The 12,500-nt window shown below is 40.2% G+C and overlaps 1 pseudogene; it reads right to left on the reverse strand.

The window, feature by feature from the left end:
* Nucleotides 1-10,436, reverse strand: part of LOC129354359 (fibroblast growth factor receptor-like 1) — a 48,828-nt pseudogene extending 38,392 nt beyond the window's left edge.
* Nucleotides 10,437-12,500: the final 2,064 nt, after the last annotated feature.

A 12,500-nucleotide genomic window follows, 5' to 3' on the forward strand; every position in this document is an offset into this window, starting at 1 on the left:
GACCGAACCAGACCAACCAGACCAACCAGACCCGAACCAGACCAACCAGACCCAAACCAGACCAACCAGACCCAAACCAGACCAACCAGACCGAACCAGACCAACCAGACCCGAACCAGACCAACCAGACCAACCAGACCCGAACCAGACCCGAACCAGACCAACCAGACCCAAACCAGACCAACCAGACCCGAACCAGACCAACCAGACCAACCAGACCCAAACCAGACCAACCAGACCCGAACCAGACCAACCAGACCCGAACCAGACCAACCAGACCAACAAGACCCAAACCAGACCAACCAGACCCGAACCAGACCAACCAGACCCAAACCAGACCAACCAGACCAACCAGACCAACCAGACCCAAACCAGACCAACCAGACCAACCAGACCCAAACGACTCACTCGCTTTTCAAATTAAAAGCACAGAATAACTTCACGAAGTTTCTCCAGAAAAATCGGTTCATTTTTGAAGTTTTAGTTTTAATGACGCATCAAGTTTAACGAGGTACGAAAACTCACTTTCTGTTTACGCTGCAAAAACTGCAAACTCACAAAATACTTTTGGTTATTTTCGTGCAAAGTCTTTTTACACTTAAAATAAGACTAAACTAACTTAAAGTAACATTTCTGAAACTGGAGCGGCTTTAAGTGAATAATCTCTTAATTTTGAATCAAAAGCTCTGGTTCTGTTGGCAGATTATTTCACTTATAGCAACACTTTTTCTGATGATGAGGTTTTATGTTTAAAAATTTCTTATTTTGTCTTTTTGTCTATCAGTTTATATATAAATTTATTTCTTTCATTTTATTTGTATTTGTATTGTTTTTATTTTGTTTAAAAATAATTGTACTTTTTTCCTTCATCTCTAGAAGTACTTTTATGCTTTTGTTTTATTTTGAAAAACCACATAATTTCTTTTACGTGAATTACACTAAGAATTTTCTAAATTAAATTTATTTTTATTTATTTTCATGCAACAGGATTTTTTCCTTTTTACTTAATTTTTATTGGAATTCTGAATTTTTTTTCATTGTCATTGTTTATTCGGATTTCATTCCTTTTTCTATTTTTTACAAAATTTCCTATTTTTCTTTTCTTTTTTCTTAATTCGCAGTGAGAATTTATTTTAGTATTTTTTATATTTTTGCATTGCCATTGTGAGAAATGTATTTATTATTTTTTTATTCTTAATTTCCTGTTATATTTATATTCTAGCAATTTTAAATCATTCTTACTTTAACAGGCTGCTATAGGATCTTTAGTTTATTATTTGGCCTGGAAGCTAAATAAACGTTATTTCTTTTTGCAATATCTTGGAACACTTACAGAAATAAAGGTTTGAAGGTTTCAGATAGAAAATATTTTTTTTTCCAACTTCTAAACATTCTGATACTTATTAAGGAAAAAACAGGAAACAAAGTTGCAGAATCCGACTCAAAGCATCTGAAGCTGAACTGGTTTTAGCTTCAGTAGCTAGCTGATGGACTAGCGTTGCTAGCATCCTGCTAAACAAACATGCTGCTGTCCGCAGCGACCCAGCCGCCTCAGGTCCGGCTGCATGTGCAGCAGCAGGTGCTGAGGAAACCCGAGCCGGGTCAGATTGGGTTTTCAGTCACCAGCTGTGGATCCGTCTCAGCAGGAACCCACTGAACCACACACCACTGGGTTCTGTGGTTCCACTGGTTTCCAGTCAAAATGACCACAGCAGAGACCATTACTCATCAACACTGATAACACACACACACACACACACACACACACACACACACACACACACACACACACACACACACACACACATGGGAGGGGGGGGGGACATTTGGTGTTTGGGAATCACTGATCCAGGTGAGGAAGTGACCCAATCATCATTTCCAGGGGAATATTTAACTGCAACACCGCCACATGCATGAGGCGGAGTATAGAGACGCACTAATCAGATCAGCTTGTCATGATGACATCAGCTCATGGTTGCACCCATTCTAAAGGTTTTTTTTTAAGTTTGTAGCTTTAATAAAACATATCAGTTTAGTATCAGAATGAAAATCTGAGAAATCTGATTGCTTTACCTTGTCTCAAAGGATAACCAGAAACAACCAATCAGAGCAGGAGGCGGGTCCTTCGTTCTCTGCTGCAGCTAGCGTAGCATGGTTTGAATGCTAAGGCTAGTTAGCATAGCCACTGAGAGCAGTGGATAAATGGTTTTTCTGTAACTGCAAGTCATTTCTCTGCCATTGTCACGTTCACAAGAAACCTTGAATATAAATCAATAAAATGTTGAGCCATTTTGGTTCATCGTATTAAGTTTTTACTTCAGGATTAGATTTTCTTCCAAATATATTTCTGGTGACCAGAGGAAACTGGGAATTTGTTCTCATGTCTTAGTAGGATATGATTAACTTTTAGTGTTAAAGCTTAAAGAAAGAAGCTGCAGGATTATTTTATTTCACCTATTTAACTAATTCATCAGAAATCTACTTTATCAGCCTCCGTATACAAATATTTGTACCTGAAGTTGATACATTTTTAATTTAATTGGTTTTAAACATGTTTCCTCTTGAACTGATGATGACAAAAAATTCAAACCTGAAACAAAAATAAAATCTGTCTCGATCTTCATCCTCCTGTACTTCCTCCTCCTCCACCGGTTTTCTGGTTCACTGGGAGGGGAGTCAAACATTCCAGGCATGCACACACACACACACACACACACACACACACACACACACACACACACACACACACACACACACACACACACACACACACACACACACACACACACACACACACACACACGTGCCCCCCCCACATTCCACACCAATCTTCAGCCGTGACTAAGTCCATTTGTTCAGCTCTGGTCACTGTCTTAGTCTCCTCTGTGTGTGTGTATATGTGTGTGTGTGACATGTTAATCCAGACCTCATTTAATCTCAAATTTCTCCCAATGAAGAAGCAGGGAAATCCTCCATAAATATGTCCTTTCTGCTATGCTAACGCTAAACCACTAAATAAATTAAAATATTACCAGAAGCTAACACTAACCAGACAAGAAACTGTCTAAAGGTAATGCTAAATCAATAAACATAGCATTTATTATAAAATATAATGCTAAACCCCATAAAAAAAAATCAGGAGACGCTAATACTAAACCATAAAAAGATTAGCAGAAGCTAACGCTAACCTTCCTGGTCTCAGATGCATTAACAGCAACATCTTCGGTTTCCAATTCTGTTGAATTTCATCACTAAAAAGTTTTATGAATATGACGAGCAAAGAGGAAAACATTTTAATTCATTGAGTCATAAAAATGGGGATCATTTTACACCAATAACTGACTTAAAAGGCTCAAAGCGGCGGCCATCTTGAGAAATGTCAGTCATCCTGAGATTCAAGTGGCTGTTGGAAAATATGAAAAACCTCCAACCTGAGTGGTTAGCATGCTAATGTTTGTTTGTTTCTACATATTGTTTACAGGAAAGCAGCTGAATAACAACCAATCAGCTTCAGGCTCAGGTATGGTAGGAACTTCCTGTCAGTTTTCTTCATTTCCTGTCATCGCATCTCTGAGCCTGAATGAGGCGACAGCAGCTCCTCTATCTCATGCAAACATAGAAACTAACAGGAACTTGGATTGTTTTCAAGCAGATCTGACCTTCAATGACCTTGTTTATTGGTCCTGGACGGCTGGAAACTGACGGAAATAACCGAGGAATCAGCCTCTGTTTTAACATTCATTTATTCCAGTAAACATTTCAACTCCAACTCTGCAAAAACACAAAAGTATTTCTGGTCGGGTTTCTACTGCAAAATTATCTTATTACACTAATATAGAAATAATAATTTACTTAAAATAAGCTCCTTTATCTGGCAGAAAAGTTGTTCTTAAGTTATGTTTTCAAGTGCACTGAGAATGAGACCAAAACTATCTGGTAATATTTAGTGTTTTTGCAGTGAATCCTGTTTATATAACACAGTCAGCTGTAAAATGACTCAGAGTATTCAGAAATATGTTCCAGTGATTCATTGAACTACACCGTCTGGCCACCAGGCAGCGCTGTTGACACTCTTCAGTCCAGAAGCTGTGACTAAGAGAAGAAGACTCGCTGCGTTTAGAAAAGAAGAAATTCAGACTGCTAGAGAGTGAGAGAGAGCAAGACTTCCAGCAAATAACAGACGCTCAATCAGAATTTCAGTGTCTGACGAGAAACAAGACTTTAAATTAACATGCGTCCATGATTGATTGATTGATTGATTGATTGATTGATTGATTGACTGACAGATGGATAGATGACCAGTGAATATATTTATTGTTTTACCTGAAACTCACTTCCTCATTGGGTGCCATCATGGAAGCTCAACCAATCAGAGAAGAGATCAATCTGGTCCAGCTTAAACGATCTGGTCAGTTTCTCCTCTGAAACTGGATCAATTCAAACTCTTCTCAAGATTTCTGTCTCCTGCAGCTGAGCGGTTAAATCCCCGAGAACATTAGCAGAAACCTTTAGCAGAGAGTATTAGCCGAAAGCATTAGCCTTGTAAGTAGCGTTGCTCATTACATGCAGAGAAAAGGCCTGTTGTGTCCCAGCGTGACGACGGTGCCAGCACAACGCAGGGATTACTCTGATAATCAGGACGCTGAGCCGGCGGTGAGAAGGGTCGAGCAGCAGGAATGATTAACGCAGCTTACTGGCCTGCTGGCCTTCCAGCTAGACGTTAGCATAGCGAGGGATTAGCGTCCCCCGCTTTCACTGGAGACCGGACCCGGTATCTGTTTTTATAATGTTTTACAGATAATGTTTACAGATCTGATCAATGTTCTCGCTTTGGGAAAATGCCAGAAATGTCAGCCAGTTTTTCCACTGTTGCTTTTCGATTTATTTACAATAATTGAGTCAGAGCAAGACTTTGTAGCGTTCGATAGCCTCCGATAGCCTCAGACTGTTTCACAGCCAAAAAGCTTCTTCACATCAGGGAAAATCAGAAAATTAAAATCACACATTTCTTCATAATAATCTGGTTTCCTTAAAAATAAATTACAAACAATAGAAAATATTTTGAAAAACAGTTTTTCAACATTTTGAACTACAGAAATCCAGTTTCTATAGTTCAAAGTGGTTAAAAAATTGGACCAATGGACAGACTGACGGACGGATGGACCGTCTGTTCTCCTCATGATGAGACTCTTGTGAATCTCAGGTTTGGTTCTGAAAAACACTAAACGGAAAAATGCATCGGAATATTCTGAACATGTCGGGGCAAAGAAACGTGATCTGGATGAATTACAAACAGCAGGAATTCCCTCCAAACCTCGTTTAATGACTAGAGAAGGATGTTTGAAATCTGTAACAAAATCCATGTTAAGGATTAAATGTGCTGCAGGTTGATAAAATGGAGGAGTGACACTGTAAAAACACAAAATCTTACCAAGTATTCATGTCTAGTTTCTATGTATGGAGAGGAATTGGTGCCAATATTATTGCAAGCAACAAACACATGGAAAGAAACACATTTTAACGATGAAACTGTTGACATTTTTTGTTGAAAAACAATATACTTTTAGTATTTTACAATGTTTGGGCAGCACTTGAACCTCATTTATGCACTTTGCCATTTTTTAAATTAAATTTTTTCTAATTATTTGTTCAGATTTTTTTTCAGATTTCAGTTTTAAATAATTCAAGAAACTTTTTAAGGTCTTACTACTGGATTTTTATTTTTTAAACTGCATTTTCCTGATTCCATTTCACATTTCTGGGGGCGGGACTTCCTCTCCAGTCCCAGCCAGAAGATGCATTTCTATTGGTCATTTCTAATTCAAATTTTTGAACACGTTTTTTTGCTCTAAAAATGTTGGAATAAATTTCTCTCCTTACTATTGCAAATATCTTAGGACACTTCAAATCAAACTAGACTAACTTAAAAATAACTTTTTAGCAAAATATAGAAAATAATAGAAATTTCGTTCAATCCTGTTCAATGACAATAAATGCTATCTATTCTATTCTATTCTAAAAATATAGGAGTTAATTTAGAGTCAATAATTTGTTAATATTGATTTTAGTGATGATGGTTTCAACCAACGTGAGAAAAGAAAGTTTTCAGCAGCCAATCTGCTAATGTCTCTGGATGGAGGAGGTTTCTCAGAGGTCACAGTCATCGTTATCTCCTCTGCTGCTTTTCTTCCTGCTGTGCAAACATCAGCGGCCCCCCACAGAGCCAGACGGCCCCTGACGGCCCCATTAGTGGAGCCAAAGCAAACAGTGACTCTGCCTGAACGGCTCTAATAGGACGCAGTGTTAGCAGAGCCGTAAAACTGTGATGGCGGCAGTAAAACAGAACCGTCTGGTTCTGACCCACCAGGACATCCGACAGCATGAAGACGGACCGCTCCGTCCCACGCCGCGCCCGGTTCAGGGCGGCCATGTTGGGCCCAGACTCCAGGATTCAACAAGTCAAGCCGGATTTCACTGAAGCCTCAATTTTTGACCCGGATCGAGCGAAACAGAACAGAACCAATCAGAGACCGCCTCAACCCTGACCCAACCCGCTGAAGGGAGGAGCTGTCTGTTAGTTAAAATGACCTCTGACCCGTGAGGGCAGCAGCAGAGCGACACCTCCCGCGTGTTGGGGGGAATTTATAGAAGGAGACTTTCCCTGACGTTCCCTGACATTCCCTGATGTTCCCTGACGTTCCCTGACATTCCCTGACATCCACTGACGTTCCCTGACGTTCCCTAATGTTCCCTGACGTCCCCTGACGTTCCCTGCTCGTCTGCTACTCGTTCGCCAAGTTGACATGTTCTCCACTGTCAGCCAGACAGAAAACTAAAACTTTCCAATTCATCAATCAATAACTAATCATCTGACTGAGATGTGGATCAGAGAGATTTAAATCTGGGCTTCATATTTGGGTTTTGTCTCTGAATCGATCTGTACTGATCGATTCAGATCAGATTTGAATCGGATCAAACGGTCAGATCTTTGTGGCTCTAGTGTCCCTGACAGTCTACAAATATCGTCGGGTCTGGGAATCGAACCTACGACAGCCGTGCTGTCCCCTGCCCACCACAGCACGCCCTCAGTAACTATTTTGAAAACAAAATCATTATTTTATTGAGAAATTAAAATATTTCGCTCTGCCTGACCCCTGACGCTCTGCCTGACGCCTGACGCTCTGCCTGATGCCTGACGCCTGACGCTCTGCCTGACGCCTGACGCTCTGCCTGATGCCTGACACCTGACGCTCTGCCTGATCCCTGACGCTCTGCCTGATGCCTGACGCTCTGCCTGATGCCTGACGCTCTGCCTGATGCCTGATGCTCTGCCTGACGCCTGACGCTCTGCCTGATGCCTGACGCTCTGCCTGACGCCTGATGCTCTGCCTGACGCCTGACGCTCTGCCTAATGCCTGACGCTCTGCCTGATGCCTGACGCTCTGCCTGACGCCTGACGCTCTGCCTGACGCCTGACGCTCTGCCTGACGCCTGACGCTCTGCCTGACGCCTGACGCTCTGCCTGATGCCTGACGCTCTGCCTGACGCCTGACGCTCTGCCTGACGCCTGACGCTCTGCCTGATGCCTGACGCTCTGCCTGACGCCTGACGCTCTGCCTGACGCCTGACGCTCTGCCTGACGCCTGACGTTCTGCCTGACGCCTGACGCTCTGCCTGACGCCTGACGCTCTGCCTGACGCCTGACGCTCTGCCTGACGCCTACGCCTGACGCTCTGCCTGACGCCTGACGCTCTGCCTGACGCCTGACGCTCTGCCTGATGCCTGACGCTCTGCCTGATGCCTGACGCTCTGCCTGACGCCTGACGCTCTGCCTGACGCCTGACGCTCTGCCTGACGCCTGACGCTCTCTGCCTGATGCCTGATGCTCTGCCTGACGCCTGACGCTCTGCCTGACGCCTGACGCTCTGCCTGATGCCTGACGCTCTGCCTGATGCCTGACGCTCTGCCTGATGCCTGACGCTCTGCCTGATGCCTGACGCTCTGCCTGATTCCTGACGCTCTGCCTGATGCCTGATGCTCTGCCTGACGCTCTGCCTGATGCCTGATGCTCTGCCTGATGCCTGACGCTCTGCCTGATGCCTGACGCTCTGCCTGATGCTGTTTTTCTCTCTTTCAGCTGCAGATCATGCAGGAAGCAGAAAAACAAACCAAACAGCAGCTGTCTGCTTGATAATCCTGCTGGCTGAGTGGGGGAGGAGTGCCTTGAAGGCGGAGCTAGGTCCACCAGATGTTTAGCAGGTGAATGGTTGCCATGGAGACAAAATAATTTCTCAAACATGACAGAATGAAAGAAAATCTCCAGGTTTGTTTTTGATGAGGGAAAAACTTTATAATATGATGGAATCTGACATTTTAAACGTCTACAAGCTCACTCTTAGTCAGCATAACTACGCAGACCGTCTGTCTTCCCAGTGAAGTGTCTCCGTGTTCATGTCCTGCGGCGGACTCACCTCTAGCCGCCGATGACATCATGATCACCTCCAGCAGCAGCAGACCGGTCCACAGAACCTCCATTTTGGTTTTACGGAGAAGCAGCGAGGTCAGGTCACCTGGACGCAGGAAGAAGCAGAAGTTCATACTGATGCAGAGAAACGACTTCCTGAGGTCATCTTCCGTGTTGACCTCCAGACTTTGACCCAAACTCAGAGAACCGGAGCTAAAACGTCCAGAACCACAGAGATTTACAAACTGAACCAGGTAAAACATTCACCCTGTTCCTCTGCAGCACGTTACTGTAAAAACCTACCAGGTCTGAATATAGTCATCAACACTATATTGTGTTAGCACAGCATGCTAACCCCTCAGTTCGATGTTTTCTATGCATGACAGTCATTTTAGCCAGCCGCCATTTTTAACCAATTATTGCCAGAAAATGTTCCTCATTTTCATGAGACAGATGAATTTTATGTGACATCAAATGTTTGTCATCTGTTAATACGACGTTACAGTAATAATAAGAATCTTTGCTGTTTGCGAGTTTCACACACAGAGATGAGAGACTTCCTGGTTAGCGTTAGCTTCCGCTAATTATTTTAAGGTGTTTATTTTTTGTTTCTGCTCATTTCTTTTTGTGTTTTCAGGCTTGATGTGACGGTTCAGCGTTAGCGGTTTTTACATGTTTACTGGTTTTATTTTTATGTACTTTTTGTACAGTTGTGTAATTTTTTAATGTGTTTATCGGTTTATTATTTGCCTCTGCTAATTTTTACATGTCTAGCGGTTAAACGTTAGCTTCTGCTCTTATCTTTAAGTTTTAGCAGCTTAGCATTAGCAGAGCTAAATTTATTGCTATTGAATAACATCAGTAACTTGGGAGGAACATTGTTTTGTTATGGAGTCACGTTTAGAGCTTTTTTTTGCAAAACTTGTATCAAAATGTTCTACTCTAGAACATATTTATCCCTTTCATAATTTTCTTTGTTGTTGGAAACAGATTTCCGGGATCCTGTAAAAGAAGCTGACATGTTTGATTCTTGCAGCTTTAAATCATTTTGTAAAGCAGCAGACTGTAGGCTAGTCCAGCTAATAAACGGATAGAATCAGAATATATTCAACAAACAATAAATTATGAACAATAAACGTATTTCCTGATGAACAACTAAATGTTTTCTGTATCGCTAAATTTTACAGCATAACTGTAATGAAGTGTATTTTGTCCACCGCTGTTTCAAATAAATAAAATCAGTTGTGTCATGTTTTAACTTCATCTTGGTGTGACAGTAAAAGTATAAAGAGCAAAAGCTTCAGAAGTGAAAGGTTTTAAAAGTCCCAGTCAGAAGAAGCTGATGGGTTTATTACTGGGATAAATGGCCCAGATGTTCTGGAAGTAGCAGATTTATCCCGTCCATGGATCTCCTTACAGCAGACACTTTTAATCTTTATGCAACATAAATTCTCACCCATAACTTGGAGGAGATCCGGTTCCAGCCTGCTGTCCACTGTTACTGTCCACCAGGACTAAATTAACCTTTACATTATAGTTTCTTTATTGCTCTGACAGATTGTAGATGTCTGCCTTTAGGTGTCTGGGAAACTTTTCACATGAGAATTTAATTAGGACAAATGTGAACAATCTTCATTTACAATGAACAAGGTGGGTTCCATGGAGATTATACACAAAAATGAGGTTTAATCTGATTAATATGAGTAAAATAAAGTCAGACTTACAGTAAATTTATCCGAGCAGAGCAGAAAGTTTGACTTCCAACAAATGAAAAACCCAATCAGGTTTCCAGATGGAAAAGATGCAGAAAGTGTCTCCAGCAGCCAACATGTGGACTTCCTCAGTGACAGTCCGAGCGAAACCCGCTCACAGAACCAGAACGGAACCACAACGGAACCGAACTCCTCATGAATCCACAACCAAACGGCCGAACCGAGAGTCCAAACCGCCTCCAGCAGATCCGCACCGTCCAAATTTCAGCCGCAGGCGAGAAAACAAAAGTCCGTGGAGAGACCCGCCTCAGCCCGGAACTTTCCGCCAATCAGAGAGCGGCTCAATCAGCGACCCGGCCAATCAGAGAGCAGGAAGGTGGAGGACGAATTTGGAGCGGTTCGGGAAGAAAAATGAACTAAAACTAATAAATTAGATGCGAGTTCTGCAGCGGGAACACTTCAAACAGGACTTATTAAAGGGGCTTTCTGTCATAATGTAAGATTATTGATTACAATCATTATTATTATTGATGAGCTGAAATAAAAAAAAACTTTTAACTTCTGTGGAAATTAATGCCATTTAGTGGGTTTAATTATTATGTTTATTTATTGGTGCTCTTTGAAACTGGAAAATGATTCCATAATTATTTGTCCCATCTTTATCATTAATAATTTTAAATACTTTTACATTTTTCATACTTTTAATACTTTATACTTTCAATTTACCGAAAGATAAATGGCTATTTTGCACGAATATTCTAACTGTTTCTACTGTTTTTTTGTTTTTGTTTGTTTGTTTGTTTGTTTGTTTTACTGCTTTTTATTGGAGTAATATTAAAATCTTAAATGTGTTTTCATTGGAAGTGAGCAGAAATTCAAAGATAAGAGATAAATGCTTAAAATTATTTCTTCTTTGACACAGAGCTACGCTGCCACCTGGCGGTGCTTAGTAGCTACTACAAGCCGCGCAGCTACAACGTCCCTTGTTTTCTGTGGAAGTAAATGTAAATATCACAAAATCCTTATTTTTCCATCCAAATAATTTAATTTCTAACTGAAACTAATCCATTAGTATGAATTTAGGTTCATTTTTGAAATGTTTGGTTCATAAATTTTGCACAAACTTTCAGGCAGTTTCTTTGTTTGTAGAATAATGATAATAATAAGGTATCAAAGACAAGCATCTTAATAAATCTTTGTATTTAGAAAAATGTAAATAGAAAATATTTTCTTTTACATTTAATTTAATTTAGTTAGAATTATTGGAATATTTATGGAAAACTAACACAGCATTTTAATCATCTCATTTTGGATCCTTAATACATTTGGATTTAATTAATTTGTTTTTATGCAAAAAATTAATAAAAAATAATGTAGGTTTATTGATCAACACATATTTTAAGTGGAAATTGTGATTAAACTGACCCAGAACATCAGGTGACTGTTTGACCTTTGGCCTAAAACATTCAGTAAAACAAAAGTAGCCAAGTCATGCTTCAGATATAATGATAAATTCAGATTTTCAGTTTATTTAGAAAAAATAAAGTAAAATTCCACATCAGAAAAACATTTTAAAAAACAGTATTCATTTATTTTCTCATTAAGTTGGAAACTACCTGGTTTAATTTTAGAAACAAGAATCGTCCTCTATTTGCAGGAATGTAATGTTTCTTCTATAAAAAGTAATTTTAAAAATACCTCAGTAGATATTTATCAAGAATTATAACCAATTTCTAATAAGGTTTGGGGAAGTTTTTCAACTCTAAATGGGTTTTATTTACAGTTGGAGCCCTGATATTTACAGATTTATTTTCTCATTGTCTGAAGTTAAATCAAATTCTTCCTTTTTATCTCAGTTAGAATTACCAAAATTATTTCTGTTTGATTTTTTTAGTTTATGAAAGAATTTTTGTAACTTTTCTCAAATTAAAACACTTATTTGGGATAAAAAATGTAAAATTAAAAAATAAATGGCGCATTGGATTCAGGTCGATCTCCACTTCCACCACCAGATGGCAGCAGAGGACCGCAGTAAATGGCTGCTGAAAATACTGCATATTTTTGTTCTTATTCTGTTTAATTAAACACTAATTATGCTACAGGAGGGGGAAACTCCCACTTTTTAAGACTCTTTTAAAGGAATTTATTAGGATTTTATGGACAGAAAATAGAAAAAACTCACAAAGCAGAAAAAATAGAAATGTTTAAAGTAAGAATCTGAAAAGTGTGGTGTGCACGTGCATCCTCTCATCCAAAACTCTCTTCTGGGATCCTCCTGGACTTTGCTCCATCCATCTTTCCCACATCATGATGCTGCCGCCAAC

The sequence above is a fragment of the Poeciliopsis prolifica genome, unplaced genomic scaffold (assembly GCF_027474105.1).
Source record: "Poeciliopsis prolifica strain line A6 unplaced genomic scaffold, Auburn_PproV2 SCAFFOLD108, whole genome shotgun sequence".
Classification (NCBI taxonomy): Eukaryota; Metazoa; Chordata; class Actinopteri; order Cyprinodontiformes; family Poeciliidae; genus Poeciliopsis; species Poeciliopsis prolifica.